Raw genomic sequence first — 26,993 nt, forward strand, 5'->3', positions numbered from 1 at the left:
GTGCACTGAAAGCCATGTAAGCCATAGCCTCTTGCATAGAATAGAATATTGTGTTCCTGTACCTAAAGGCTCATGCTTTTCAATATTAACAATGGTTACATTTTGTATTTTGCAGCAGCTGGCACAGGGGTAGTCACTCCCCAGTAAATGCTTTTGTATCTCGCTCCCTCGCTTTATCTCCGTGAGATGTACTAAGCCTTGAAAAGTGATACAATGGAGAGTGATAAACCACCAACCAATCAGCTCCATCCGGTAATTTTTCAAGCACAGCCTGTGACATGCCAGGTAGAAGCTGATAGGCTGGCAGTTTATCACGCTCCATTTTATCATGTTTCAAGCTTAGTACATCTGGCCCTCTCTCTCCCTCCATACACTCTTCAATTCTTAAATAAGTATTTAGCGCCTTTCATGTATTTCCACACAATTTACATCAATTGGTCTTTCTTGGTTATTTCTTATTTCAGCCTCCATTACAGAAGCTTGAATAAGTCTGGTCTGTGTCACCATGTTCCCCAAATCAACATTATTCATTTCTTTTAGTTTCCTTTGTATTAGGAGTCTAGGGTTTTTCAAGAGAGTATAATACAGGAGCCATCTTGTTCTGGCTTTTACTGATGTACGAGGTCCTGTAAAAGAAGAAAAATGATATGTTTTCTGGGCAGCTAAACCTAAAGAACATGTAGATCCAAAACCATGACACATTTTAGCAATCACAAATTCTTATGTAAATGGTTTCACGCATGGCTGAACTTCTAAGCAGAAATCATTCCCAGGCCACACAATTTCTAGCGGTAGCCTAGCCCTGCATAGGGATGAGCTGTATATGACTCTTTTTCATAATATTGCAGTGTTAAGACTGTTAAGCCTGTATTACGGGATACGATCGATGGGTCGACCTTAAGATGGTCGACAATCATTAGGTCGACACCTTTGGGGCTGGAAAGTCATCAGGTGTCTAGGTCGACATGGCCACATGGGGCAAGGTCAACAATTGTCTTGGTCGACACATGGGTTAGGTCGACAGTCAAAAGGTCAATGCCATGCGTTAACGATCTGCTCCCATGTTTGTATTGCACAGATGGCGTTAACGACCCATAAGAGCGCACATTGTACCTTGGCATGGGACCACACTTCAGACCTGAGGGGGGTGTCAAACACATCCGATTTTGGCTGACTTCTTGGCCCGATGCGTCGGGATCGGATGAAATTGGCTCAAATTGGACAAGTGTATGGGCACCTTATGTCTGAGGCTTCCACTAATCTGCAACTGAGACAGGGTGGACGTGACTTCACAAACCCTCCTCAAAAATGTCTGGGTATGCCTGCATTTATTCCAACACACCAGGAAAACAGCAGGTTACCACCTACAAACGCTGCCTTCCTGTCAGTGAAATTGCGAGAGGATTACGTTTTTGATTCATTATCTGTCACTATTCACCCTCACACATGCACAATGCGAACATTAAGCATGTACAGTGGTTCCATAACGGCTCGATTTGCGAATTCTTTAATTAGCGATTATGTTTGAATCAGGCCCTTAGTCCCATGAATGCAATGAAGATACCATTATGGCTACAGTCAATACTTCAAAGCTCCAATGTGAGTGGAACAGAATGGCAATGGTGAACAGACATGGTGCATGCAGTGCTATTGAATTAAATTAATTCAGACACATATGGCAGCAATTTAGTTGTCTAGAATGTGGCCAGGATTTGGTGGCATTTGGGATTTATAAGATTTAGAGGTGAGAAAGAGAACTGTGTCACTAACCTGTTGTATTACTAAATGCATAGTATGCAGGTGACTCGCTCAGCCTCTTCTCGGCACTCATTGTCAGAAGAATGTTGCAGAAACATACAAGCACCGGGTTAGTATGATAGTGATCCACATATATCATTCCAATCCATGTCTTGTAGCCTTGGAAAACAAATAAAACATTATTATTTAATTTTAGTTCATCTAGCATATTATAAAATATATGTTCATACAGTCGGAGCAGTAGAGCTTATGGCTAGGCCAAGGTACTTTTCAGGGGATGAGGCTTAATTGAGGCTTAATCCGACTGAGTATAATAGCCCCGGTGCCCTCCGAGAGAAGATAGTACAGCATTGTGTGTGGCACTGGTGGCAGTCAATAAGAGGACTTGGTACGATTGCAATAAAGCTGACACCACAAGCAGCTAAAGGTGCTTACTAGTTGCAGAGTTTTAATCCTTCATCAGAGTACAAAGAAGAATGTGAAAATGACTTACCTATAAAGGTTTCCCACCCCCATGCACAAGAACATTAGGTACTGCATAGACTGGCGCCAGTGTTGGGTGATGATGTCACACCCCGTCAGCCTAGATGCGTCACCTATATTTGAACATTCACATCAGTCCCTGCCCCAGTGGAGCTTACAATCTATATTCCCTACCACATGTACACGCACAAACATTCATTCCAGGGTTGATTTTGTTAGAAGCCAAATAACCTACCAGTATATTTTTGGATTGTGGGAGGAAACCGGAGTACCCGGAGGAAACCCATGCAAGTACGGGGAGAATATACAAAACTCTGCACAGTTAGGGCCATGGTGGGAATCGCACCCATGACCTCAGCGCTGTGAGGCAGCAATGCTAACCATTACACCATCCGTACTGACCCATGTTATGTTCACAAACAATTATAGAAAAAAAAGCAAAGCATAGCGTTTCCTTATATTATAATTTTATTTATAGGGCGCCACAAGTGTTTCGCAGTACAATGGAACAGTACAGGGAGACAAAACTTGACATAGCAGCTTCCAAATGTTCAGTCCAAGGGATACTGCTCAGCTTAAATCTTGTACGCCATGCATGGGTTACACTCTGGGATCAGAAGAGTCCGCCACTGCCGGCAGCAACAAGGAGAGGCGCCCAACTGCAGTAAGCTGGCAGAATGTTGCGGGCAGGCGAGAGGAGATCTGGATAATAGGTCCAGAGTCAATAAATCAACATGTTGACACAAGCTAAAAGGTCAACATGACAATGGTCGATGCATGAGAATGCATTTACCTTTTTCATTTTTTATTATCCATGTCGCCCGATAACCGGTGACCCCAAGATCCACACCCAGGTGAGAGAATACCTCACAACGACAACACTAACTTGGCGCACTAATGGAGTGTTAGCATTCATGGCAGACACGCCACACTACATATTGCACTACATATTGCTTTTTTTTTTTTTAAGTAAAAAGTTGAAGGGGACTTGGCTATTGTAACTTCTCTCCAGGACTAAAATCACATGTGGCGACTTAGTATTTTAATTGAAGCAAAAGATAGTCAACACTTTCATTTCTTATAATGAGCTCCTTAAACTATCTGTGTGACAGGGTCTGCTCAAATACTTAGCATTTCAACAAAGCACTGGTATCAAATCCATAATGCTGTTTGAATAACCAATAACATTTAAGAGAACCTGTGACCTAATCCGAATTTTTTTTTTATATTTACTTACCTGCTGGGCTTTAATGTGGAATAAAAAAACCTGTCTGGAGCACTGGGAAAAGAGCTACATGGAAGATTCTAATAACTTATTTCGGTGTATAGGTACAGTAAATTATACTTGTTAATAACGGACCTCCACATTTCAAATACAGGGCACATTTAAATAAATGTATGTACAGTAAATAAAATGATCAGACAAGAACATTGACAAAAGTAAGGGGGGTGTAACAATGGAGCAAACAACAATCACCATGCTGTAACAAGCGAAAAGTAGAACAGAAGAAATTACAATCAGAAATATACAAAGAGTGTGTGACTCTACAGTCAATATGCAAAGAGTGTGTGACTCTACAGTTAACAACCAGATTGTGTATAATCAGGGCTACAATTATGATTAGAATTGCAAATTGTCAAAACACAGAACCGTATAAATGCAGCACCGCACACCTAAGAAACTAGCATTTCACTTCCTTCACAAACCTATTATAGAGCACAACAGAGGCCATTGTAGAGCAATGGTCATATATGACTACAAGAGTGGTCTTTGACAATGGGGAGGCTGGTGAGTTTTACTACAAGCTGGTTTTAGGGAGGAAGCAGTCCAGAACCACTGTGTTTTAGTACTTTGCAGAATTTTGGAGAGGGTAATGCGATATCTGTTTCTGTGGCCAACCATGTTTGGAGTCGTATTGTAAGTGTGTATGCACAATATTGTTTGTACATAACACTTACCAATATTGTCAAATCTGTTAGTCCATTAGACATGTGGCAGTTGTTCCATTTCTCAAGTGTGCACCCAGCATTAGTCTAGCCATATTATACACAGAGGAACAGCTTAAAAGCACTGTACCAGACACACACACACACACACACACGAAGTAAATGAAAATCTCAAAGGCCCTTAATTATGAAGCTGGAACAAAGTAAAAAGAAAACAAGTTAAAGATGCGGAGAATGGACTTCCTGACAGCCACCGAGATTGCCATGACCCAACCTCCTGGGTAAAAGGGATGTATTCAAGATGTTTTATAACAAACCTCCACACATGGTACCAGAACTCTCAAATATAGAACACGATAAATGGAATAGATCAATAGAAATATAACCATATGCCCTTAATATAGCTTGAATTAGCTTAAAAAATAGCTTTAATTCCTCTAGGCATGGATTGTACATTTAGTTGAAATGCAACGTACAGCATTGTATAATGTTTACCGGTATAAGTCATGACAATGTAATATGTAGTGTACTGTTCAGTAAGAAGCCACCTGAAATGGTCTCCAATTCACATTGGGGCAGATGTATTAAGCCTTAACAAGAGATAAATGCAAGGGTGATAAGGAGAGATAAACATCCAGCCAATCAGCTCCTTACTGACTTTTTTCAGACACAGCAGTTACAATGTGATTGGCTGGACGTTTATCTCTCTTTATCACCCTAAAGGCCCCCATACATTAGTCCGACTTGTCCTAAGGACAAGTCGGACCTGATTCCCCCCTGCAGCTCGCCGGGAGAGGGACACACGATTTGGCACTTGATGTGCCAAGTTTTGCAAATGATACATCGCATGCGATGTATCATTTGCAACTCCCAGGGAGCTGCAATGTGAAGGGAGCAGGGGGCCATTGAGGCGGCTGGGGGGACGGACGCTGCGGGGGACACAGAGGCGGCAATTACTTACAGCTGAGCCGGGCAGGGGGAGCCGGGAGCTGTCTGTACTGAAGAAAATAAAAAAAAGCCCATACAATGAATGGGCAGCCTGTGATTGGCTGCTGAGCGCTCTCAGCCAATTGCTGACTGGCTGAGAGAGTGCTCAGCCAATCACAGGCTGCCCATTCATTGTATGGGCTTTTTTTTTTTCCTTCCGTACTGACAGTGACAGCTCCCGGCTCCCCCTGCCCGACTCAGCTGTAAATAATTGTCACCTCTGTGTCCCCCGCAGCGTCTGTCCCCCGCAGCGTCCCCCCCCCCCACCTGCATTGACGGCTACCTGGGGGAGCGGCAGGCGGCGCAGATGGAGACCGGGGGCGCGGCGGGAGAATATAAAGAAATCTTATTCAAAAGACCGGGCGGCCGCTGATTGGCTGAGAGCTCAGCCAATCAGCGGCCGCCCGGTCTTTTGAATAGGATTTCTTCCTATTCTCCCGCCGCGCCCCCCGTCTCCATCTGCGCCGCCTGCGGTCCTCGCCTGCCGCTCCCCCAGGTACCCACAGATATATCGGATCTGAACATCATGGGTGCTAAAAAGCACCCATGATGGGTCAGATTCCGATATATCTGATGTTCAGCAGGTCCGACGCCGTGATCCGATGTGCGCGGGACCGCGCATCAGATCAAATCAGATGTCAAACACCTGCGATTTTGGGCCGATTTCACCCGATTTATCGGCCCAAAGGGCAGAAATCGGGTGAAATCGGCCGAAAATCGCATAGCGTATGGGGGCCTTTAAGGTGCCCACAGACGCGTCGATCCCGGCGTGCGTTCTGTGCTTAACTAGCACACATAGCATCGCATCGTATGCCTTGTGCATGCGATGCGATAAAAAGCTAGTACAAAAAGTATGTGCTGCACATACTTTTTGTACTGTGCGATGAGGTGCCGTGGGAGCGCGCACCCCATCGCATAGCACCGCCGGGATCGGTGCATGTGTGGGCACCATTACATTTATCTCTTCTTAAGGCTTAATACATCTGCCCCAATATCTGTAATTGTCTGTTGGACTGAACACACCTGAATACTCTTCCTTCCCTCAAGCATCCTGTAGCTAAGGGATGGGGAACCTTTGGCCCTCCAGCATGCCAGCAGTTTTAGATGGCCAAAAAGCAAAACTAAAAGCATGACATGCTGGGATGTGTAGTTCAACAACAGCTTGGGCACCTTTGGCCCTCTTAGTAGTAGCTATACAGGCCTTGTGCTCAGACCCAGTTTTTGTCTGCTGGGCAATATGTACACTATAACAGCTCCAGTCCTCTAATTATTTACCAGGGCAACTGTTTTGTGCATGCTTAAACCAACAATCAGTCTTTAGTCCCCCCCCCCCCGAACGGCGAGTGAATCAGAATAAGGCCACTTGTGTGAGGCGATAATGATGGTTTTCTGCACCTGCTCTACTGAACTATACTGAGAGACCATCTAAAGGCACAGCGACCCTTTGTACTGTAGGTGTTTTAGATTCATTAGCGGATTAGAGTGGGACACTTTGATCCTACATTATTGTATTGTACCTTTTCACAATATTCTAGTTTTCTGAGACTTTGGATTTGGTGTTATAATAAGCTGTAAGCCGTAATCATCAAAATTATAACAAAGGCTTGAAATATCTCACTTTGCATGTAATAAGTCTATATAATATATTAGTTTCACATTTTAAAGTGAAATTACTTAAATAAGTGAACCTTTGCACAATATTCAAATTTTTCGAGTTTCAACTGTATATAGTAATGCCTTGAAGGAGACAGTGTTGGCTAGAAGACTCAGCATGTCTTAGTAGCCTAGGCCACGGTAGGTGGAGTGTTTTGAGTTCCACAGAAACCAGTAGCAGGTGTAGAAGTATAAATATTTAGGATGCAGTGAAGCTCCATAATATATGGAGTCTCCCCACTGATGGTGGGGACTGGGGTGGTGTATTGGTAAATGTCCCATGGGGATAGAGTTTGAGAACAATGGTGTAGAAAAGGGATAGACATCCATCTACCATCTTCTACACCAGTGGTAGGCATCCTGTGGCACTCCAGATGCTGTGGAACTACACATTACAGCATGTCTTGGTTCAGTATTGCTGTTTGGGTATGTTGGCATGTGTACTTCCACAGCAGTTTCCAACCCACAGTGTGGAGGATGGTTGAGGAATGCATGAGATGTTGAGGGAATTCCTAGGGTTGAAATGAAAGGACATAATATACAAAAAGGTTCACAGTGTTAAGCTTAGTACGCACTAGACCAGGTATGGGTAACGTGTGGCTCTCTAGTTGTTGTAAAACTACAAGTTCCTGCATGCCTAGCCACAGATTTGCAATTAGGGAATGCCAAAACTGTGGCAATGCATGCTGGGTAGTTTCACAACAGCTGTAGAGCTACACGTAGCCCATGTTTGCACTAGATTATATGCCATTCAATCCAGTGGATCGGGCCGCCATATTGGACACATTGTCTAGTGCAGTGGTAGCCAACTCCACTCCTCGAGAGCTACCAACAGTTCACATTTTCCAGACAACTTGGGTGCTGCACAGGTGCACTCATTACTCACTAACGCATGTTAAAAGATCCACAGGTGGAGCTAATTACTTCACTTGTGATTCTGTGAGGAGATCTGGAAAATATTAACTGTTGGTAGCTCTCGAGGACTGGAGTTGGCTACCCCAGGTCTAGTGTATACCAGTTATGTTGCTGACTGAGTTGGCTACCCCAGGTCTAGTGTATACCAGTTATGTAGCTGACCCTGCACGTCATCAACATCATCCTCCATCCGCCCTTTGTGCGGGCCGGCAGAAGACATTGCTAGTGAGGGTCAGTGACTGCTTCGGAAGGTGAGTAAATATGGACTAACTAAGCAACCTGGAAACTTCAAATTGCTTAACTAGTTATTGGGGGGGGGGGGGGTCATTAGTTCACATGTTCATACAATAAATATTGATGTGCAACTAGTTATTTGGTGACAAGTGTATTCTCTATTATGGTGAATTTATAATGGTGTTTCATAAGCTCCTCCTACCATGTCTTGTTTCTTGCCAGTATAGAATAAACATTAATTTTGTACAATCTAAGGTTCCAGCCAAGAATTTTTTGCAGGGCGCTGCACCATGCCCATATTATAGACTCCCGAATACACCCGCCCACCACCGCGCTGACAGCTGCTGAGCTCTATGCTTACAGCGACTGTCAGCTCTTCCAGGTGTCGCCCTCCCCTGTGCAATACTATTCAGTCAATGTGAAGGAGCCGCAAGCAGCCGCCTTAATGACAGCCCAGGAGGAAGGAGACGCCCGGGAAGATACAAGGTGTGAATGCCCAGCGAACCCGGACACAGGACAGTGAAGACGCTGCAGCGGTCCCACCACCTCCTATCCCAGCCAGAGAGGTGTGAGGAGATGGAGGTGAGGAGACGAGCAGCGAGTGAAGGGACAGGAGCCTGGAGAGGAAGGAGAGAACTCACAGGCCAGAGCCCGGGGAGAGGAGCCTTCTGCCTGTGGCGGAACAATGGAGCCAGCACGGGCAGGGTCTGCAGGGTGCTCCCCAAGCTGTTGTGCTATGGAGCTGCTGGCTGCATGAATCGTAAAGTCCCAGGATACCAGGGTGGGGGGGGATGCTGATGAAATTGTGTGTGTGTGTCTGGCAGATTAGGGGGTCGAGCAGGCTGGCATGAAGGGGGTGTTGGAATGTGGAGACATATTAGGGTTAGAATCATAGTGTGTAATGGGCATTATGGTGTGTGGCAAATAATTTTATAGGAATGATGGTGTGTGGTATATTATGTTCTAGGCATTACTGTGTGTGGTATAATAGGGATTACGGTGCGACAATGTGCAACGGGAGTAATACTGGTGCAGTGAGCAATTTTTTTTAAATATGATTTGTTGTTTCTAACGTAAAATGTGCCCTGCTCGGTGGCCAGCACCCTGCCCTAAAAAAAATCCTACAGTGTATACTTATATAGATTCAGACATTCCCAATGACGCAAGCAACAATCAAATCCAAATGCAGTCCAGCAAGTCCAATCCATTCACCGAGTCAGACTGCTTTGACGATGAAAATCCAGTCCAGTTATTCTATCACAACAGGACTCTCTTCTCTTAAATGGACAGTACTGTATACTAGCCTGTAGCTGATGAAAATGAATATGATGATACAGGAAATATACCTAAAATTCAATTGGTATTGACTTAACAATTAACAGATTATTCTAAACCTGCTGCCAATGTTACTTTTTTTTGTTAACGGAATAACGGCCAATATACAAAATAGAGAAGCAGCATCTGCTTATAACAAGACTATGGCATTCTAATTCATAAATGTGCACATTTCTGGCAAAGGAGCACAACAAACAAATGCATAGTTTATGAGAGAACGGTATAATCATCACGCCAAAAAAAACAACAACACATAATGCCGTGAAAAAGCATAGTCTTCCCATAATTTACCAAAATTCACATTAATTTTTCACCAAGTTTCTCCAAGGTGTTTACGCTTGAGTATCTACTACAGGATTACAGCACATTTTATTAATATTTAGCATCAAGATCGAACACATTACCTCGCCAACACGGTTGACATCAATCCTTACTACTGTTGGGATGGCTTTCACATAGGCTTCAAGAGTGTGGAAACCCATTTCCTTGAAAGGAATAAATTCTCCAGTGAGGGATTTATATTCGCTTTGTAAACGATGTAAAACTACACCATGTTTGTTTGACTGCAAGACAGACCGCAGCATCTTCGAAACATGTTCTTTATCAGTCTCCAGCATTTTTGCTAAAAAAAAAAAAAAAAATTATTAATGATAATTGGAAGACAAGTTCTACTAGACCAGTGGTAGCCAACCCTAGCCCTCGAGAGCTACCAACAGTTCACATTTTCCAGACAACCTAGCTGCTGCACAGCTGCACTCATTAATCACTGACACATTTTAAAAGACACACAGATGGAGCTAATCAGCTTACTTGTGATTCTGTGAGGAGACCTGCAAAACATGCACTGTTGGTAGCTCTCGAGGACTAGGGTTGGCTACCCCAGGCCTATAGCAACCAATCGGAGTCTAGCTATAATTTCATTATTGCATCCTGCAAAGTTATAGACACAATCTGAATGGTTGCTATGGGCAACATCCCGTTTTCACAATAAAACAGAAGATCTTTCCTTAGCTTAGTCAGTTCGGCATAACTATTACACTGCAAAATTCTCAGTTTTTATGCTAATGTTTCTATGTTGTGGCAGGCAGCAGAGGGTTAACAATGTTCCACTGATCAGCTTTTTCTATGTTTTTTGTACCTTTATATCAGTAATCAGTGAAGTACACACACACCAGCATATTGTAATCACAGATTTTTTTTGATTGCTCATCCTGTTTTATGCCATTACTTAAGTATTTGTAGCATACTAGTTTGAAACAATAATTTATTTCTGTTTAAAGTTAGGCCGACACAAGCATTAGGTCAACATGGGCTAGGTCGACAGTCACAAGATCGACATGGGGTTTCAGGGGTTTTTTTTTTAGCAGACAGGCGGTATTTCATGCCACACTATCCCCTAGGGCATGCTAGCGCAACCCTTGGAGAGAAATGGAGAAGTCTGTGGCTAAGCAGCAAATGATACTGTACAAGTGGACAAACAGCATTAGTGAAGGCTAAGGGTGCGTACACAAGAGCAAAAAAAATTGCTGGCAATATGGTCACTGAGCGACCAAATTGCCAGCAATTGGAGTGTGCACCGGCGATAAAAATTGCCGGGTGTGTGCTCCCGTTTTCAGCCCCCTAACGGTCGCTGGTCCGACCAGCGACTTCCCCTGCCTTCCCCCAGCAGTGTGACATGTCATCAGCAACCATCTCTGGTCGCTAATGAAAATGGGACACTGAGCAATATGATTGCTGAGCAATATGATTGCCAACGATCATATTGCCCCATGTGTACCCACCTTAAGAATTTTTCTGCTGATGATCTGTCTTTTGACAATGAGGTAATCGAATGACATTACAGCTCACAATTGTTGCAACGGACTAATGAAATATATAAATATCATTTGTCCCCTACTTGAAAAGCTTTTGTAACCGCAACTACTTTTCTGTAGTTTACAACTACTGAAAGTCATGTAAAATAGAGGGCTTTGAGAACAGGAATGCACAAAACAATCTGCAGATCATTGGCTTGTCAGTTGAAGCCAATAAAAGCTATGCATCTTGTTGCTATCGGCTTACATAAGCCCTTGACCCCCCCTCACCCCACGCTTGTAGGGAGTACACATGGAAATCCCTGACCACCAGCAACCTTAGCAACTGAGGCCAATCACATGTCTCAAAAAAGTTTCAAAAGGCTGAGTGCATCTGTAGTCCTAGTTTAGAGAACCCTTTCTCCTTCATACTTCATGGCAGCCTTAACATTGGGTTTATCCCTCTCACTCTTCCAATTAGACAGGCAGTTTTTCCCCTAGGATCTAGCTCCTCCTCTTCCTCCCCTATATATCTCAGCACCTCCCTGTTAACAGTAGTATTTTTTCTGTCTCCTCTGTCTGTGACAGGTAGTTAGTTAGTATTTTGGCTTTTATTTTGAAATACCAAGCAAGCTGGTTATGCTGTTGGGTCCTGGGCAGTGCAGGTTGGTGGTGCCTTGAGCCTGTTATGCTGTCCGGGCCGGTGGCAGGGATGGAAATTAAGTATAGCAGCTAATGGTATTCCCATGTGAGTAATGGCGTTCTTACCCTGCTGTGGCTTCCTTCTGCGGCTGTTTGGATCTAGACTGCGGGGAAGCCTGAAGGGCGAGCCCCGCGTAATACCAGCGCATTACTTCACAGGTATTACGCGTCCGTTTGCCACGCTTCGGACTCGGTGGCTTGCTGCACTCGCCACACTATATAAAATCAACTCCACACCAACTTGGATATTCGTCCTCCGACCTTTTCATACCCCCACTATCCACGTCGGCGTGGAGTTGATCTTATATAGTGTGGCGAGCGCAGCTAGCCACAAGCGTGGCGAGCCCCGCGTAATACCAGCGCATTACTTCACAGGTATTACGCGTCCGTTCGCCACGTGGATAGTGGGGGTATGAAAAAGGTCGGAGGACGCGTACCGCTGTGCTCACCACGCTTCGGGTTTGCGTTGATACTGGGGTGGCGTTAACAACGGGGGGCCATTTAACATAGTAATCACCCATCAGGGTGGGTGTACAATGAAAAATCAGGTCTGGGGGGGGGCATTTAACATAAGAATCAGGCATCTGGGTGCCTGTGCGATTAAAAATTGGGTCCAATCGCGCTGCATCGCATGCGATATGAGTGTATGCGATGCAACGCAATTTTTTAACGTGCGATGAAAAAATGTGGGCGCCCAGATAATACACAAGTACCCAGGATTGTTTAGCAAGGAGGGATGCTGCTCCAAATGTATCACAGATTTCGGAGTTAATGACCTGGATGAAAAAGAACTTTGTCACTAAAGACGAATTCTTAGGAAATAAGAAGTCTAGATCACAGACTAGTCTGGATAAGGATGATGATTGTGGATCTGGGGATGGTTATCCCGATAAAGATGGATCTGGTGAAGTGCCGGAAGGGGAGCGTTTATTTAATTATAGGATTCTAACTACAAACAGCCTGTGAAATCTGACTGATGCCCTGTTCGAGGACAGATCTAAAAAAGGGAGATGTTTTCCGGTGCACAATGTAGTTAAAGATATTTTGTCTAAGGAATGGCTTAGTGTTGAGAAAAGAGTGGGTTCATTTAAGAGAATTGATCAAATGTTTCCCATTGAAGATGAAGAATTTTTAAAATGGTGTAGCATTCCCAAGGTGGATGCGGCAGTGTCGGAGGTACAACCATTCCCCTGGAGGATGGGGCATCGTTAAAAGACACGATGGAGAAGAGAATGGAGAGTGCCTTAAAAAGGCTGCATAAGATTACTATGTAGAAGCACACATATATTTGTCTAAATGTTCATTTTTCCAGTTACCAAAACTTCAATATCATTGGTATTATTAGATTTGTAAGGATTATATGGTCACAGTTTATGATGACAATCTCACATTAACAATATATACTACCTAAATACTGCAATCCTTGCTATGATGACTGAAGATGTTTCAATTTGTTTGCATGTACAGTGCTTAATGTGCAAATTTTCAATAAAACACATGTAAAAAAAAAAAAAAAAAAAAAAAAAAAAAAGGCTGCATATTTGGATATGGTGTTCCACACTGCAGGAGGACTTACAAGAAAAGGTGTCCCGTGACCAAATTAGCAAAAACTAAGCATCCTTAGACGGATTAGATTTTGCAGTCAAATCTCGGACGTCAGGCATTGTTGCTAGAAGGGCTTTGTGGTTAAAGTCGTGGGCAGCAGACTCACATTCGAAAAACAAATTGGCTACATTGCCGTATGAAGGTGCCTTTCTTTTCAGCAGTAAGTTGGATCAAATGATTCAAAGAATGTCAGGGGGCAAATCAGTAAGATTGCCACAAGACAAAAGGGGGAGGTTTCCCACTTATTCTGCAAGGTCATCATATAGACAAGCCAGATCGTACAGGCCAGGTAGGCCTTTTCGTGAAAGATATGCCTCAGGCACATCGCAAGCATTTTTTCGCCAATATATTAAGAAAAGAGGCGAAAGTTCTGGAACCGGACAGAAGTAGTGTCAGTGGGCCTCCTGTGGAGCAGGTTCCGGTAGCAGGAAGGCTGCTAAAATTTGCTCACATTTGGAAGCGGACCATAGAAGACAAGTGGGTGCTGAAGGTGGTTACCTCAGGTTACCGCCTAGAATTTCTTTCAAGGCCAAGAAGGGCGAAATTTTTAAGTTCAAGGCTTGCTCTTTCGAAGATAGAAAGAGAAGCGCTGAAGTCAAGTTTAGAGGGGCTCATTGTCTCAGGTGCAGTCGTAAGAGTACCCGTTGAAGAAAGGGGGTCAGGCTTTTACTCCCGTCTGTTCATAGTAAGCAAAAGTTCTGGAGGTTACAGAACTATACTAGATTTAAGAAATTTAAACAATCGCATAAAGAAAATAAATTCCATATGGAGACCACAAAGTCTATTCTTATGGGAATCAGAAGAAGCGATTATATGGTCTCTATCTGAGAGATGCTTATTTCCACATCCCCATCACACCAAGCGACAGAAAATACCTAAGATTCTGCATAGGAGAACATTATCAGTTCACTTGCCTCCCAATAGGCCTTACCTCATCTACTCTGGTTTTTACCAAGGTTTTGGTAGTACTGATAGAGGAGTTAGGAAGAAGGAAGATCATCATTTGAGCCTATCTCGATGACCTCTTGATTGTGGCGCAATCAGAAAACGAAGCTGTAGCAGCCAGAGATTATTCTATCCAGTTTCTTCAGGAGCACGGGTGGCTGGTAAACTGGGAGAAAAGTTGCTTAAAACCGGTACAAAACAGTAAATTCTTAGGGGTGTTAATAAATACCATGTCATTCCAAAAGTCGTTGACCGAAAAAAGATGTGAGAAAATCCATCAGTTAATCATCCTAATCTACGAGAGCGACAGTGTATCCCTGAGGTCGGCTATGAGCCTGTTGGGCATGATGGCTTCCACAGTGGAAGTAATTCCATGGGCAAGGTGGAGGATGAGACCTCTGTAGTGGTTTCTTCTAAGTTACACCTGAAGGAAAATTCCGTTGGAAAGAAGGATAAAAATTCAGAAAAAATACCTTGCTCTGGTGGGAAAATCGATCAATTAAGGCCAAGAAAGTCGTCACTGGCAAGTCCCCAGTACAAAGTCATCACCACAGATGCCAGCGCCGTTGGTTGGGGTGCTCACGGGCTGGGCAGAACTTGTCAAGGTCTATGGTCAGCTCAAGAGGTAGAATTCTCTTCCAACCACAAAGTTAAGAGCAGTGTGGCAAGCGATAAAGTTCTTTGGTGAAGAAGTCAGAGTCACACCTGCGTATTTTCTCGGACCGTCGTACAACAGTCTCTTACATAAACAGACAAGGAGGTACGCGGAGTCAAGTGCTGTTAAAAGAAGTACAGAATATCATGGTATGGGCCAAAGAAAACCTACAGTCAATATCGGCACTACATGTCCCAGGAGAAGACAATCAACTGGCAGATTATCTAAGTCGCACAAGTATAGTCCCAGGGGAATGGGAACTGAGGGAATCAGTGTTTCAATGGATAGTAAAGCACTTCGGCAAGCCAGAGATAGACCTCATGGCCTCGGCAGTAAACAAGAAGCTTCCTCAGTTTTTCTCACGGTTCCCGATGCAAGGGTCAAGTGGAGTGGATGCACTGCCCCAGAAGTGGGATTTTGCCCTGACCTACGTCTTCCCACCGTTCTCGCTCATCCACAGAGTATTATGGAAGATCAGGACAGAGGGAGCTCAAGTCATAATCGTGTTACCATACTGGCCGAGAAGGGCTTGGTTCCCTATGTTGGAGGACATGGCGGTGGCAGATCCACTGTTTCTTCCAGTGACACAGGACCTCCTGAGTCAGGGTCCGGTCAAATGCCAAGACCCTCACAAACTGAGTTTAGCAGCTTGGAAATTGAGAGGCAACAGTTAAGAGACAAGAATTTGTCTCCAGAAGTAGTATAAGTCCTTCTTCAGGCAAGGAAGAAAGTGTCATCAGCCATCTACTATAGAATATGGAGAATATTCGCAAATTGGTAGAGACAAATTAATTTTTCCTAATCCAAACATATCCCAGATATTACAGTTTCTATGTGATGGTTTTAACAAAGGACTTGCTGTTGCTAAGATCAAAGTACATATATCAGCATTAAGTGCTTTGTTGGACAGGAAATTGGCAGAACATAAGCTATTAAGAGGATTCGACCAAGAATTAGGTCTATGGTTCCACAGTGGGACCTTAATTTAGTTTTGAATGGTTTAATGGTGGCTCCGTTTGAGCCATTGGACAGAGTTAATTTAAAATTTCAAACCTGGAAGGTGATTTTTCTGATAGCCATCACCTCAGCTAAAAGAGTGGGTGAACTCCAGGCGTTATGTATAAATGAGCAATATTTAAAGATTTTTCCGGATAGAGTGGTGCTTAGGACCAGGCCATCCTTTCTGAAAGTGGTTTCATTGTTTCATTTAAATCTGGAGATCATTTTGCCTTCTTTTTATCCAAATCCCCTCAGGAAAAGAGAAGAAAACTTGCGTACACTGGACGTCGTCAGAGCTATTAAGATATTTTTGAAAAGGACAGCTGAGCAGAAGCCCTATTCGTGATTCCTCAGGGAGCAAAGAAGGGATTTGTTCCGTCGAAACAGTCAATTTCACGATGGCTTAAAGAGGTAATTTTGTTTACCTACAAGAAAGTAGGTCATGTTGTACCAGAAGGTATTAAGGCTCACTCAACTAGGACAATGGCGGTTTCGTGGGCTAGAGAAGGTTTCAGCTAAAGAAATATGCCAAGCGGCTACTTGGTCTTCCCTGCACACCTTCTCCAAACATTATGCTCTGGATGTTTCCAAGTCTCATTTTGGGAGTGAGATACTGAGACAAGTATTGGCTTGAGGTATAGTATAAGCCCCCCTACTGCTTTGGTACATCCCAATGTTAAGGCTGCCATGAAGTATAAAGGAGAAAGCAAGGATTATACTTACAATAATACCTTTTCTCCGGAATACTTTATGGCAGCCCATAAAAAAATTACCCTCCCTGTTGTGTTTTTCCCTAGGATCAGGACGGAGACATTCAAAGACTACTGTTAACAGGGAGGTGCTGAGATATATAGGGGAGGAAGGAGGAGGAGCTAGATCCTAGGGGAAAATCTGCCTGTCTAATTGGAAGAGTGAGAGGGATAAACCCAATGTTAAGGCTGCAATGAAGTATTCCGGAGAAAAGGTATTATCGTAAGTATACTCCTTGCTTTTGACCTGTAGCTTATATCATATACCAGCCTGAAATTACTATCCACACCAAGTAAAGATGTCGGTGTCCTGGAGATTTTAAATTGGACAGCTGCAGCGCTGACAATTAACAGAGAAAACAATAATGGTACTTGTTAATTGCTGACCCGCAACTAACATTATTCCATTTAAAAGGTCCCTATTAACATGGACTAACTTGTGTACTCTAATCTAAACTACTAAAATGTACTGGTAACTAGTAACGTCATGCATCTACAGTAGGTTTCTATTTAATTTACAGTTTCTTATAGCAGCAGATTCAGTTGTGCTTTACAAATGTTGACAAGACTAAAAGAAGAAACTGAGTATAACAGACATACAATACGTGGAGTAAGGAGGGCCCTGCTTCAAGCTTACAATCTATAGGGACATAGGAGGGAAACACAAGGACAGGCACCAGTAATAGCATAGCAGTCCCACCAAGTTACAAGTCCAGAAGAAAAGCTATATAATACAGAAGTGCCTCTGAGGGTTATTTGGGTAGTACCTAAATATTATAGGCTTGACTGAAGAGGTGAGTTTTCAGGGAACGCTTGAAAGTTTGGAGGCTTGATGAGAGTCTTATTGTGCATGGGAGGGCATTCCATGAAGACTTATGAAAGTCCTGTAGCAGTGAATGGGAGCTAGTGATCCATGCAGGAGAGACGCAGATCTTGTGCAGAGCAGAGTGAGCTAGTTGGGAGATATTTTGAGATAAGTGAAGAGCTATAGGCTGGTGTGGTTTGGTTAATAGCTTTATATGTGAATAGAAGTATTTTATATTGAATACAGTAGAATATGGGCAACCAATGGAGGGACTGGCAGAGCTTAGCCCCGCAGCAACGTTCAAAATACATTGCATTGGCAACAGTTTATTCTTGGGAAGAACAATGAGGACACTATTGCAATAATCAATGCGAGAGATAATGAGTGCATGGATTAGCATGTTTTAGCAGTGTTGTGTGTAAGATAGGGTCGTATCGTGGATGTTTTTTAGATGCATGTAACAGGATATTGAGACATGTGATACTGGTATCTGAAAGAGCTGATTTGTTTGCCAAGAGAGGAGGTATAGATTGAGAAGAGCAGAGGACCTAAAACTGAGCCTTGCAGTACTCCAACTGACAGAGATAGTGAAGAGGAGGTGGTATCAGAGAAGCGAACACTGAAGCCAACACTGAAAGAGCAATCAGATAGGTAGGATGAAAACCAGGAAAGACCTGTTTGTATGAGAAGAGAGTGGTCAACAATGTCAAAAGCAGCAGAGATCTTACTCAACACCTTATTCTCTACTTACTGTCCACTTTCAGTGTATGGTGAAAATGTATGTTCTATTCTAGTGGTTATGGGCTTATAAATTTTTCACACGGTTTACTGTTAAATATCTCTAGTGTTCCCACTAGGCTGTTTTAGCATGGCACTGATTTTTAACAGGCAAAATACACCCTGCCCCTCTAGCAGAGCCCTGCTAAAAGAGCATGCTGCCTGTCCCCGGGGAAGCCCAGCGCCGCCATAGAAGACTATGCCTTCACTGGCAGCGCAGTGTCTTTGGCGGGGCCAGGCCCTCCCCCTTTCATGTCGGTGGCGGACAGCCTGTCCCCTTGGGTGCCGGACGGGTTCCCGACAGTCGGGATCCCGACAGCCATTTACCCGACTGTCAAAATGCCGACAGCCGGGTGCCCGACGGACACCCGCTATTTTCCCTAGTGGGGGTCCACGACCCCCATAGAGGGAGAATAGAATAGGTGGCTCGCGTAGCGAGCCACCGTGCCCGCAAGGGGCTTTTTTGCGCTCGCCATGCTGTCTGACTCCGGCCAGTCGGGATCCCGACGTCAGGATAATGACTGTCAGGATCCCAACTGTCGGAGTCCCATACCACACCCGTCCCCTTTACTGACGGTAGCGGCTGGATCCCCCCCTTATGCTGCCCCCATTTACAGTTCCTAGAAGGAACACTATCCTTGCAATAATCAGTGTGAAAAGCTGATAAATGAATTCTATATGTATTTGTTTCTCCTTTGGTGTTCAATATCCTCTTGGGTGTGTAAGTTAGGTTGCCTGTCGTGTCAAAATAGTAACATGCAGACATAACATCCCGATGTCATACCTGATCCCATCAGCTAAATGCTGATGAGACCAGGTATGATAGGAACAGCTGTATGCCTGTTCGTATCACAGCATACACATGTACAATTATTCTTGATGTCACAGCATACACATGTATAATTATTCTTGATGTCACAGAAGATATACATACCCTTTTATATCCCACTAGTTACAAGCCAATCAAAATGACTTGACAAATAATGGTCATGTTAGCAGCGGCGGTTGAGCTCGCCTGCCGAAATACTTTACTTGCTCCATTGGGCACCACCTAGTGGTGAATCCCTACCATAGAGGTAAGGAGCAGTGTTAGCCTTTTACTATATAGGATTCAAGCAGAAACTATCACACAGGGTAAACACACCAAGTTTCCCTTAACCAAACTATCTTGCAAAATATAAAATAAATATATCTTACATTTCAAAGGAGCTAGTGAAATTTCCATGTGGCACCCAGGAATCAGCATGCTTAACACACTAATACCACTTTTACACCAGAATGCCGGGTAGGACCCGGGAAATTGAACCCGGGAAATTACCAGGGCATGCCCTGCCTCAGACCCCATTTACACTGCACTTCAATCCAGGTTATTCCCGGGTAATGCCCTTTTACACTGAGAACGGATCAGCCCTGCCTTTCCTTGCTGCTGTCATTAAAAAATGGATTTTTGGCCTGTTGATGAGGTCACAACAAATGGAACATGACACTCCTCAAGTTTTTTTGCTTTATTAAGCTGAAAATATGCATAAAATCATCATACATTGGAATCTTTATAGATGTTATGTATTCTCATAAAGAAAGATGAAGATGCGTATGAATACAAACTTGTAACACACTGGGACACACTGTGTGACAGCCAGGGTGTGTTCCTGCAGATGAGGCTGTAAACTCACTGGGGAGAGTGCTTCCAGCACAGACTGTTGCTGTAGTGTAGGGCACAGTCTGCACACAGTGTGGTAACGCTGCTTCTGCTGCTGCTGCGCTGCTCCATGTGCAGGTCTCCGGCAGATGACACTATCTGCCAGAGCCGCAGAAGCACCAATCAGCTCTTTGCGGCCTTCTCCCTGCCAAATAACCCGGATAATGACCATTTACACCACCCTGAGCCCCGGATAAGCCCCGTGTCCGACCCTGAACATTTGCCGGGTCAGATTCCCGGGGAACAGTACCCGTGTTATTTTTTTTCAGCCCATTTACACCATGCCCTGCCCCTGACTGGAGAGGCAATATCCCGGGTCCAACCTCTGGTGTAAAAGGGGTATAAGCCATCCCCAGGACCCTCATTGACTAGTTTTATAGGAGTGTGTGAAGCATGCTGCTGTATTCAGCCAATCCCCAGGGAACCATAAACGATATATATTACAAACAAGATCACATGTATGTTTATAAGTGATGAGCAGTTCCCCCTTACACTAGAATTGATGGACGGCACTGCCGCTGTCCATGACTGCAATCACTTTGGCTTGAATATAATCTTAATACAGGTACCTTCTTAGGAAGTTGCACAATACTCTATTGGTTGAATCAAAAGCTTGACTGTTTCACACTAGGTCAGGATTATTATCGTATCACTTCCTATGCGAGTGTGATAAAGGGTGGGACGTAATTAGGGTGGACAACGCCCGCTCCCAGCTCCACTTTAGTAGCTATGGCGCTCAGCATACACCCACACATGTCACACCACCACTGACTGCTTTTACCTGCTCCCAAGTAAGTAAATTTGGGTTTTTCTTTTAGGGATGCCAATCCCAAAATCCCAGGAATACTGGGACTGAGCATTTTTCAGTCCCGATTCCCGGGATTGAAAAAATGACCCGGGATGGGCATCCATAGATGTAAGGGAAGCTGATTTTAGAGACCAGTATAAATTTACTGAAAGTCGGATGTAACATTGACTCCTGCATTTACAGCAGCACTTGTGAGGTTCACATTGGGACCCAGGTGTGACCGCTGATTTTCCAATACAGCTCTGCAGCACACCCACTGCTGTTAATGTGCATAGTTAATCAGCTCTGTCCCAGCACTGCTAACACCTGGAATAGAGGGATTCCGGGTGGTCGACAAACCAAATCATTACACCGACATCGGAATCCAAACTGTTAAAACCCTGACACTCGGGTTCCCGACGGCCACCGGCTATTCTCCCTTGTGGGGGACCACGACCCCCATAGAGGGAGAATAGAATAGGTGGGGAGTGTAGCTGTCTGAGTCCAGGAAGTCGGGATCCCGAGTTCGGGCTAATGACTGTCAGTGTGCTATACCACACCCGAATAGAGGACATGGTGGCTCCTGCCTAGTACCTCTCTGCCTGCGCTGCAGCAAGAAACAGTGTGCACGCCACTGCTATTGGACTGTGAGATGGGACACATTCACACTGGAGATCGCTGCATCTTGTGAGTCAGACCAGGACCCACCAGTCATTGTCACACCTTTTTCGAAGGAGGGGGCAACAAATTCCAAAGCAATTCCATTGCCTCCAGGAGACTGGAATGAATTTACACCTCTGAATGGGTGTGGTATAGGGTACCGACAGTCATTAGCCCGACGTCGGGATCCCGACTTCCCGTACTCAGACAGCATAGTGAGCACAACAAAGCCCCTTGCGGGCTCGCTGTGCTCGCCACGCTGCGGGCACGGTGACTCGCTACACTCGCCACCTATTCTATTCTCCCTCTCTGGGGGTCGTGGACCCCCACGTGGGAGAATAGCGGTGGCTGTCGGGCACCAGTAGGTCAGAGTTTTGACAGTCAGGATCCCGACGTCGGGTAAATGACTGTCGGGATCGCGTCCGGCACCCCTTTAAATAGATCCCTTCTACATACTAATTGTAACTTGCACGAGCAGTGGTAACAATATCCACTGTCCTTGCAAGTTATTGTACTTCCCCAGAATTCTGGAAGAGTTTTTGACATTTCTGATACTCCTTTCACATAGCAAAGCTGGGTCAAACCCAGGATGCCGAACCGGATTTGGCACTTTCACATTAAACCTGGTTCACCCCTTATTCAGAGGGTGACCCAGGTTTAACTCTTTATATAACCCTGGTCGAATTACCAGGTTGGCCGACCCGGGTTATAAGCTGTGGTGCTTTTTACACCGTACCTGCACCCAAGCCCATTGATGAGCAACACAGCAATAACCCGGGTCCAATGTGAAAGGGGTATAAAAGACTCCAGCGTTTCCAGATTTGGAGAAGAACAGAGGCGGCAAAATAGAGATTGGAAGATCACTCTCCTGCTACTATACCACCACAGGCTTAAACAGTTTACACCAACTGAGCATGGTGTAAAGTAATGAAAGAATCTTGATAAATAGGCATCTGTAATCGGCAGCGCTAATGAGCATTCTGCAGTAAATTTCAACAAAACCTCTTCCGTTAGACCAGGCATGTCGAAACTATGGCCCTCCAGCTGTTGTAAAACTACACATCCCATCATGCCTTGCCACAGTTTTGCTATTAGGGAATGCTAAAACTATGGCAAGGCATGCTGGGATGTGTAGTTTCACAACAGCTGGAGGGCCACAGTTTGGACATGCCTGCATTAGGCACTGTGCAGCTTGGCGGCATATATGTTCCCTGTGTGTTAACTGTACTGTCCCTGCTTATAATGTTACCTACCTTTCTGCTGCAACGACCAGTGGTGCCGCTGATGGCTGCATAGGTGCTGTGCAGCTCGGCGGGTATGCGTTCCCCGCATGTAATGTCTTAATAAATGGACGTAATGCTCCCCGCCATCCCTCATCCCTGCTTGATGCTGCACTGTAATCCCAAAGAAATTCCTAGTGTGCGCAAGCACACATGGCCAATAAAGTTGATTCTGGTTAGGTTTTAAATTGTTATGCACTATGTAGAAACTGCGCATTCCCACCCAACTGTAATAACAGGAGGTGATGAAGGCCTGGAGAGTACACACTTAAAGCAGATAATTACTGTATATACACACGTCTGTTACACAAGAGGAAGATGTTATTTGCTTGCACACTATGAGGGGTATTCAATGTAGCCATTTTTTTTAAGTCACAAATCTACATGGTCAAAAATGGATGATGGATTATCAAATTTGTGGCCGTTTTCCACAGTCCAGTCGTTCTCACTGTTGGAATGTTTACGACAGTCGGAAGATTGGATTCCAACTGTTGGACATTGAATACCCCCTATACTTCCAATCCCCACCCAAAAAAACATATGGCGGGGAGTTTTTACTTTCAGATCAGTCACTGACCTATACATATGAACCGTGTATTTACTAAAATGCTCACAGTGATTATTGATCATACTGTGGTTATAGATCATAGTGATCACAGTGGTTATTGATCATAGTGTGTGTGTGGACACTGGACATGTGTGAACTCTCAGGAGGTGGGCGTGTGTGTGTGTGAGGGTAGTATACACCTATGAGCTATGCATGTGTGTATGTACACAAACAAACGAGCAGTGGGGGGGGGTATGTTACACACATGAGAGCTAGGTGTGTCTGGGTGTAGCGGGGCCCATACCTCCCAACATGACCCATTCCAGGAGGGACACAATGCTCTGTTTTTGGACTTCACTCTTATTGTATGATTGCCATCACCTGTTATAAACAGGTTAATGGGTAAGAAAGGTGTGTTCACCACACAGGTGATGGCAATCATACATTATCGGGAAGTCCAGAAACAGAGCATTGTGTGTCCCTCCTGGAGAGGGTCATGTTGGGAGGTATGGGGGCCGGTACTCCTATCACTCACCAGCTGGGTACCGGGGCTCCGGCGTAGGCAGGTCACGCGTTTGACTCCCGTTGCTCCCGCCCCGGGCGGGTATGGGGGTAGCGGCTAATGCGGGAATGCAGCACCAGCTGACATTCCAGGACACAGGGCGCCGGACAGAAACTGGGGCAGCAGCACCAGCGGCGGGTTACGGGTGTGAGGCGGCTCTGTATGTGACACGGCTGCTTGCTTCCTATCAGTTTCGTTTCCAATCACTGAGGCAGCGGCTGCGGAATGGGATCACTTCACTTTCGCCTTCCCAGAGTCCCCGGCTCCTCCCGAGTCCCTCTGGATCCTCCCCCTCAGCACACACTCGCCCTCGACACGTGTGCCCGCCGTCACCTAGCCCCTCCGTTGCTGCTGCAGCAGCAGCACACACACCACGCAGCCGCTGTGATCAGTGTGTGACGGTAGGACAGGGGACGATGTCTAGCCGCGTGCTGCCTGCTGCTGCACCGTAGAGCAAGGCAGATATTCCTCAGGTTATGTAATGGGGAGTTTTGGAGTATATGTTGTACTGACACATATCTGTCGGCTCTGTCATCTATGAACACGTTTATTACAGTAGTAGCTCCTAGACTATGAATGCCGGCTCATAACCATGGTGATAGCAGCATGCTTATGTTATTTACTAGTCCATACTTGCCTACTTTTCAAAACTAATTTCAGGGAGATTATGGTTGGTAGCAGAATGTAGCACAGTGCCCATTGAGGGGGTGTGTCATGCTCCACCCAAAAGGGCGTGTCTAGTTCCATATTTGAAGATATTGTGAATTTGGCACCTAGAAGCGTGGGTGTGTTTTACTACATCTGAGGAAACTATTAAAATTACATATCCAAATGTAGATGATCCCCAAAGCAGTTAGTAAGAGCCACTATACTTGCTAAAGAAGAGTCACTAGTACGTGTCAGGGATTGTTCATCTATCCTTCTATCCTTTTTTTCCGAAAATGTAACAGCTACATAATGTGGGCTAGGTGAAATGAGGGAGATTGCTAGACTAATCAGGGAGAGAGGGCGATTGCTGCTATTTCAGGGAGTCTCCTGTAAAATTTAGGAGAGAAGGCAACTATGCATTTACCACATTAACAGTGTAGTGTATTTCTGATTAATTTAAGGTTATCTTTATTTTAAAAATAAACATTGCTTTTCTTTATAAAATAAGGAAATATCTATGCGATTCCAAACTTTTGAACTGGCTTGGGCATGTCTGGGCATGTCTGGGCATCTAGAAAGTACTTTATTACATCACAATGCATAGAACACAACTATTATGACATCACAATGCCCAAACAGAGGTTATAAATAAGAGTGCTCAGAGCTGCTGGTTCTCATTCTGCTGCAGCCTCTTAAGAAGATAAGTCACAGTCTAGAGAAGTCACAGCGGAAATTCATTTCACAAGAGTGTCCAAAGTAGTCACAGCTGACATGCCTACTGCTCAAATATCAGCAACACCACACTGGCCTCCGTATGCACTTGTGGTAAATAATCATCCGGCGCGAAGGCACACATCTAAGCGGATCTCACTCTACCCAGAGGCCACTTACCCGACCATGGTCAAGGCTAAGCCGACGACCACGGTCAAGGCCAAGCCGGCAACGGCGATCAAGGCCAAGCCGGTAGACCTGGTCAAGCACAAGCCGGAAGAACGATCCAAGGCGGCAGACCCGGACAAGGTCAAGCACAAGCCGGCAGAACAATCCAAGCCAGCAGACATATTCAAGTACAGGCTGGCAGAACAATCCAGGTACAGGCCGGCTAACCCAGTCAAGTACCTGGTGGCAGACAAAGTCAAGTCCCTGCTGGCAGACCCATCCAAGTACATGCCGGCTGACCCATGGGAGTACGTGCTGGCAGACCTACGCATGAGAAGGCTGGCAGACCCGTTCAAGTACAAGTCTGCAGGCCCATTCAACATCATGCCACCAGACCCGGTCAAAACCAAGCCGGCAGACAGATTAAAGACCAAGCCGGCAGACCCGGTCAAAACCAAGCCGGCAGACCCGGTCAAAACCAAGCCGGCAGACCCGGTCAAAACCAAGCCGGCAGACCCGGTCAAAACCAAGCCGGCAAACGAATTCAAGACCAAGCCGGCAGACCTGGTCAAGGACAAGCAGGCAGACCCGGTCAATGCTCCCAAATGCCCACCCCTGTCTGTGGCTGATTGCCCAGCTGAGAAGGTGCCCCCTGGCTCATCCAGGTCAAGGGCCTCCAAATTTCTGAAACGTTGTGGGTGCAGCACGAGTTAGACAAAGAGACCCACATACAGGCTTGGGAACCGAAGACAAAGAGACCCACATACAGGCTTGGGAACCGAAGACAAAGAGACCCACATACAGGCTTGGGAACCGAAGACAAAGAGACCCACATACAGGCTTGGGAACCGAAGACAAAGAGACCCACATACAGGCTTGGGAACCGAAGACAAAGAGACCCACATACAGGCTTGGGAACCGAAGACAAAGAGACCCACATACAGGCTTGGGAACCGAAGACAAAGAGACCCACATACAGGCTTGGGAACCGAAGACAAAGAGACCCACATACAGGCTTGGGAACCGAAGACAAAGAGACCCACATACAGGCTTGGGAACCGAAGACAAAGAGACCCACATACAGGCTTGGGAACCGAAGACAAAGAGACCCACATACAGGCTTGGGAACCGAAGACAAAGAGACCCACATACAGGCTTGGGAACCGAAGACAAAGAGACCCACATACAGGCTTGGGAACCGAAGACAAAGAGACCCACATACAGGCTTGGGAACCGAAGACAAAGAGACCCACATACAGGCTTGGGAACCGAAGACAAAGAAACCCATCCCATCCCACTCCCCCTCCCCCTCCCCCCCCCACCCGTGGCTGTTATTGCATGGCTATCGGGCGTGGCCCCTTGGCGATGGGGTTACCAATTCATTTTATTGGTAGTGGCACAGCCACCATGGACCAACGCAATATTCATTTTGTTGTTAAGTTAGAACCGTGTAACTGTGCTGTCAGACTCGCTGTGTGACTGTACTGACAACTTTCAGCTTATTTGCAAAACATATTATTATACTAGGTGATTCATTGCTCCGCCTCCTTAACTTGTGAGGTCCTTTATTGCAGTGGTAGCCAACCCTA

The 26,993-nt window shown here is 45.2% G+C and overlaps 1 long non-coding RNA gene across 1 annotated transcript; it reads right to left on the reverse strand.

Moving 5' to 3' along the window:
• Positions 1-360: 360 nt before the first annotated feature.
• LOC146074962 (uncharacterized) lies at positions 361-24,254 on the reverse strand. Its single transcript, XR_014473481.1, has 4 exons — positions 23,851-24,254; positions 9,717-9,934; positions 1,771-1,917; positions 361-626 (listed from the first exon to the last, which is right to left on the reverse strand). It is a non-coding gene; the product is annotated as an uncharacterized LOC146074962 (long non-coding RNA).
• Positions 24,255-26,993: the final 2,739 nt, after the last annotated feature.

Source organism: Crinia signifera, chromosome 1, assembly GCF_055691185.1.
Source record: "Crinia signifera chromosome 1, ASM5569118v1, whole genome shotgun sequence".
NCBI lineage: Eukaryota > Metazoa > Chordata > Amphibia > Anura > Myobatrachidae > Crinia > Crinia signifera.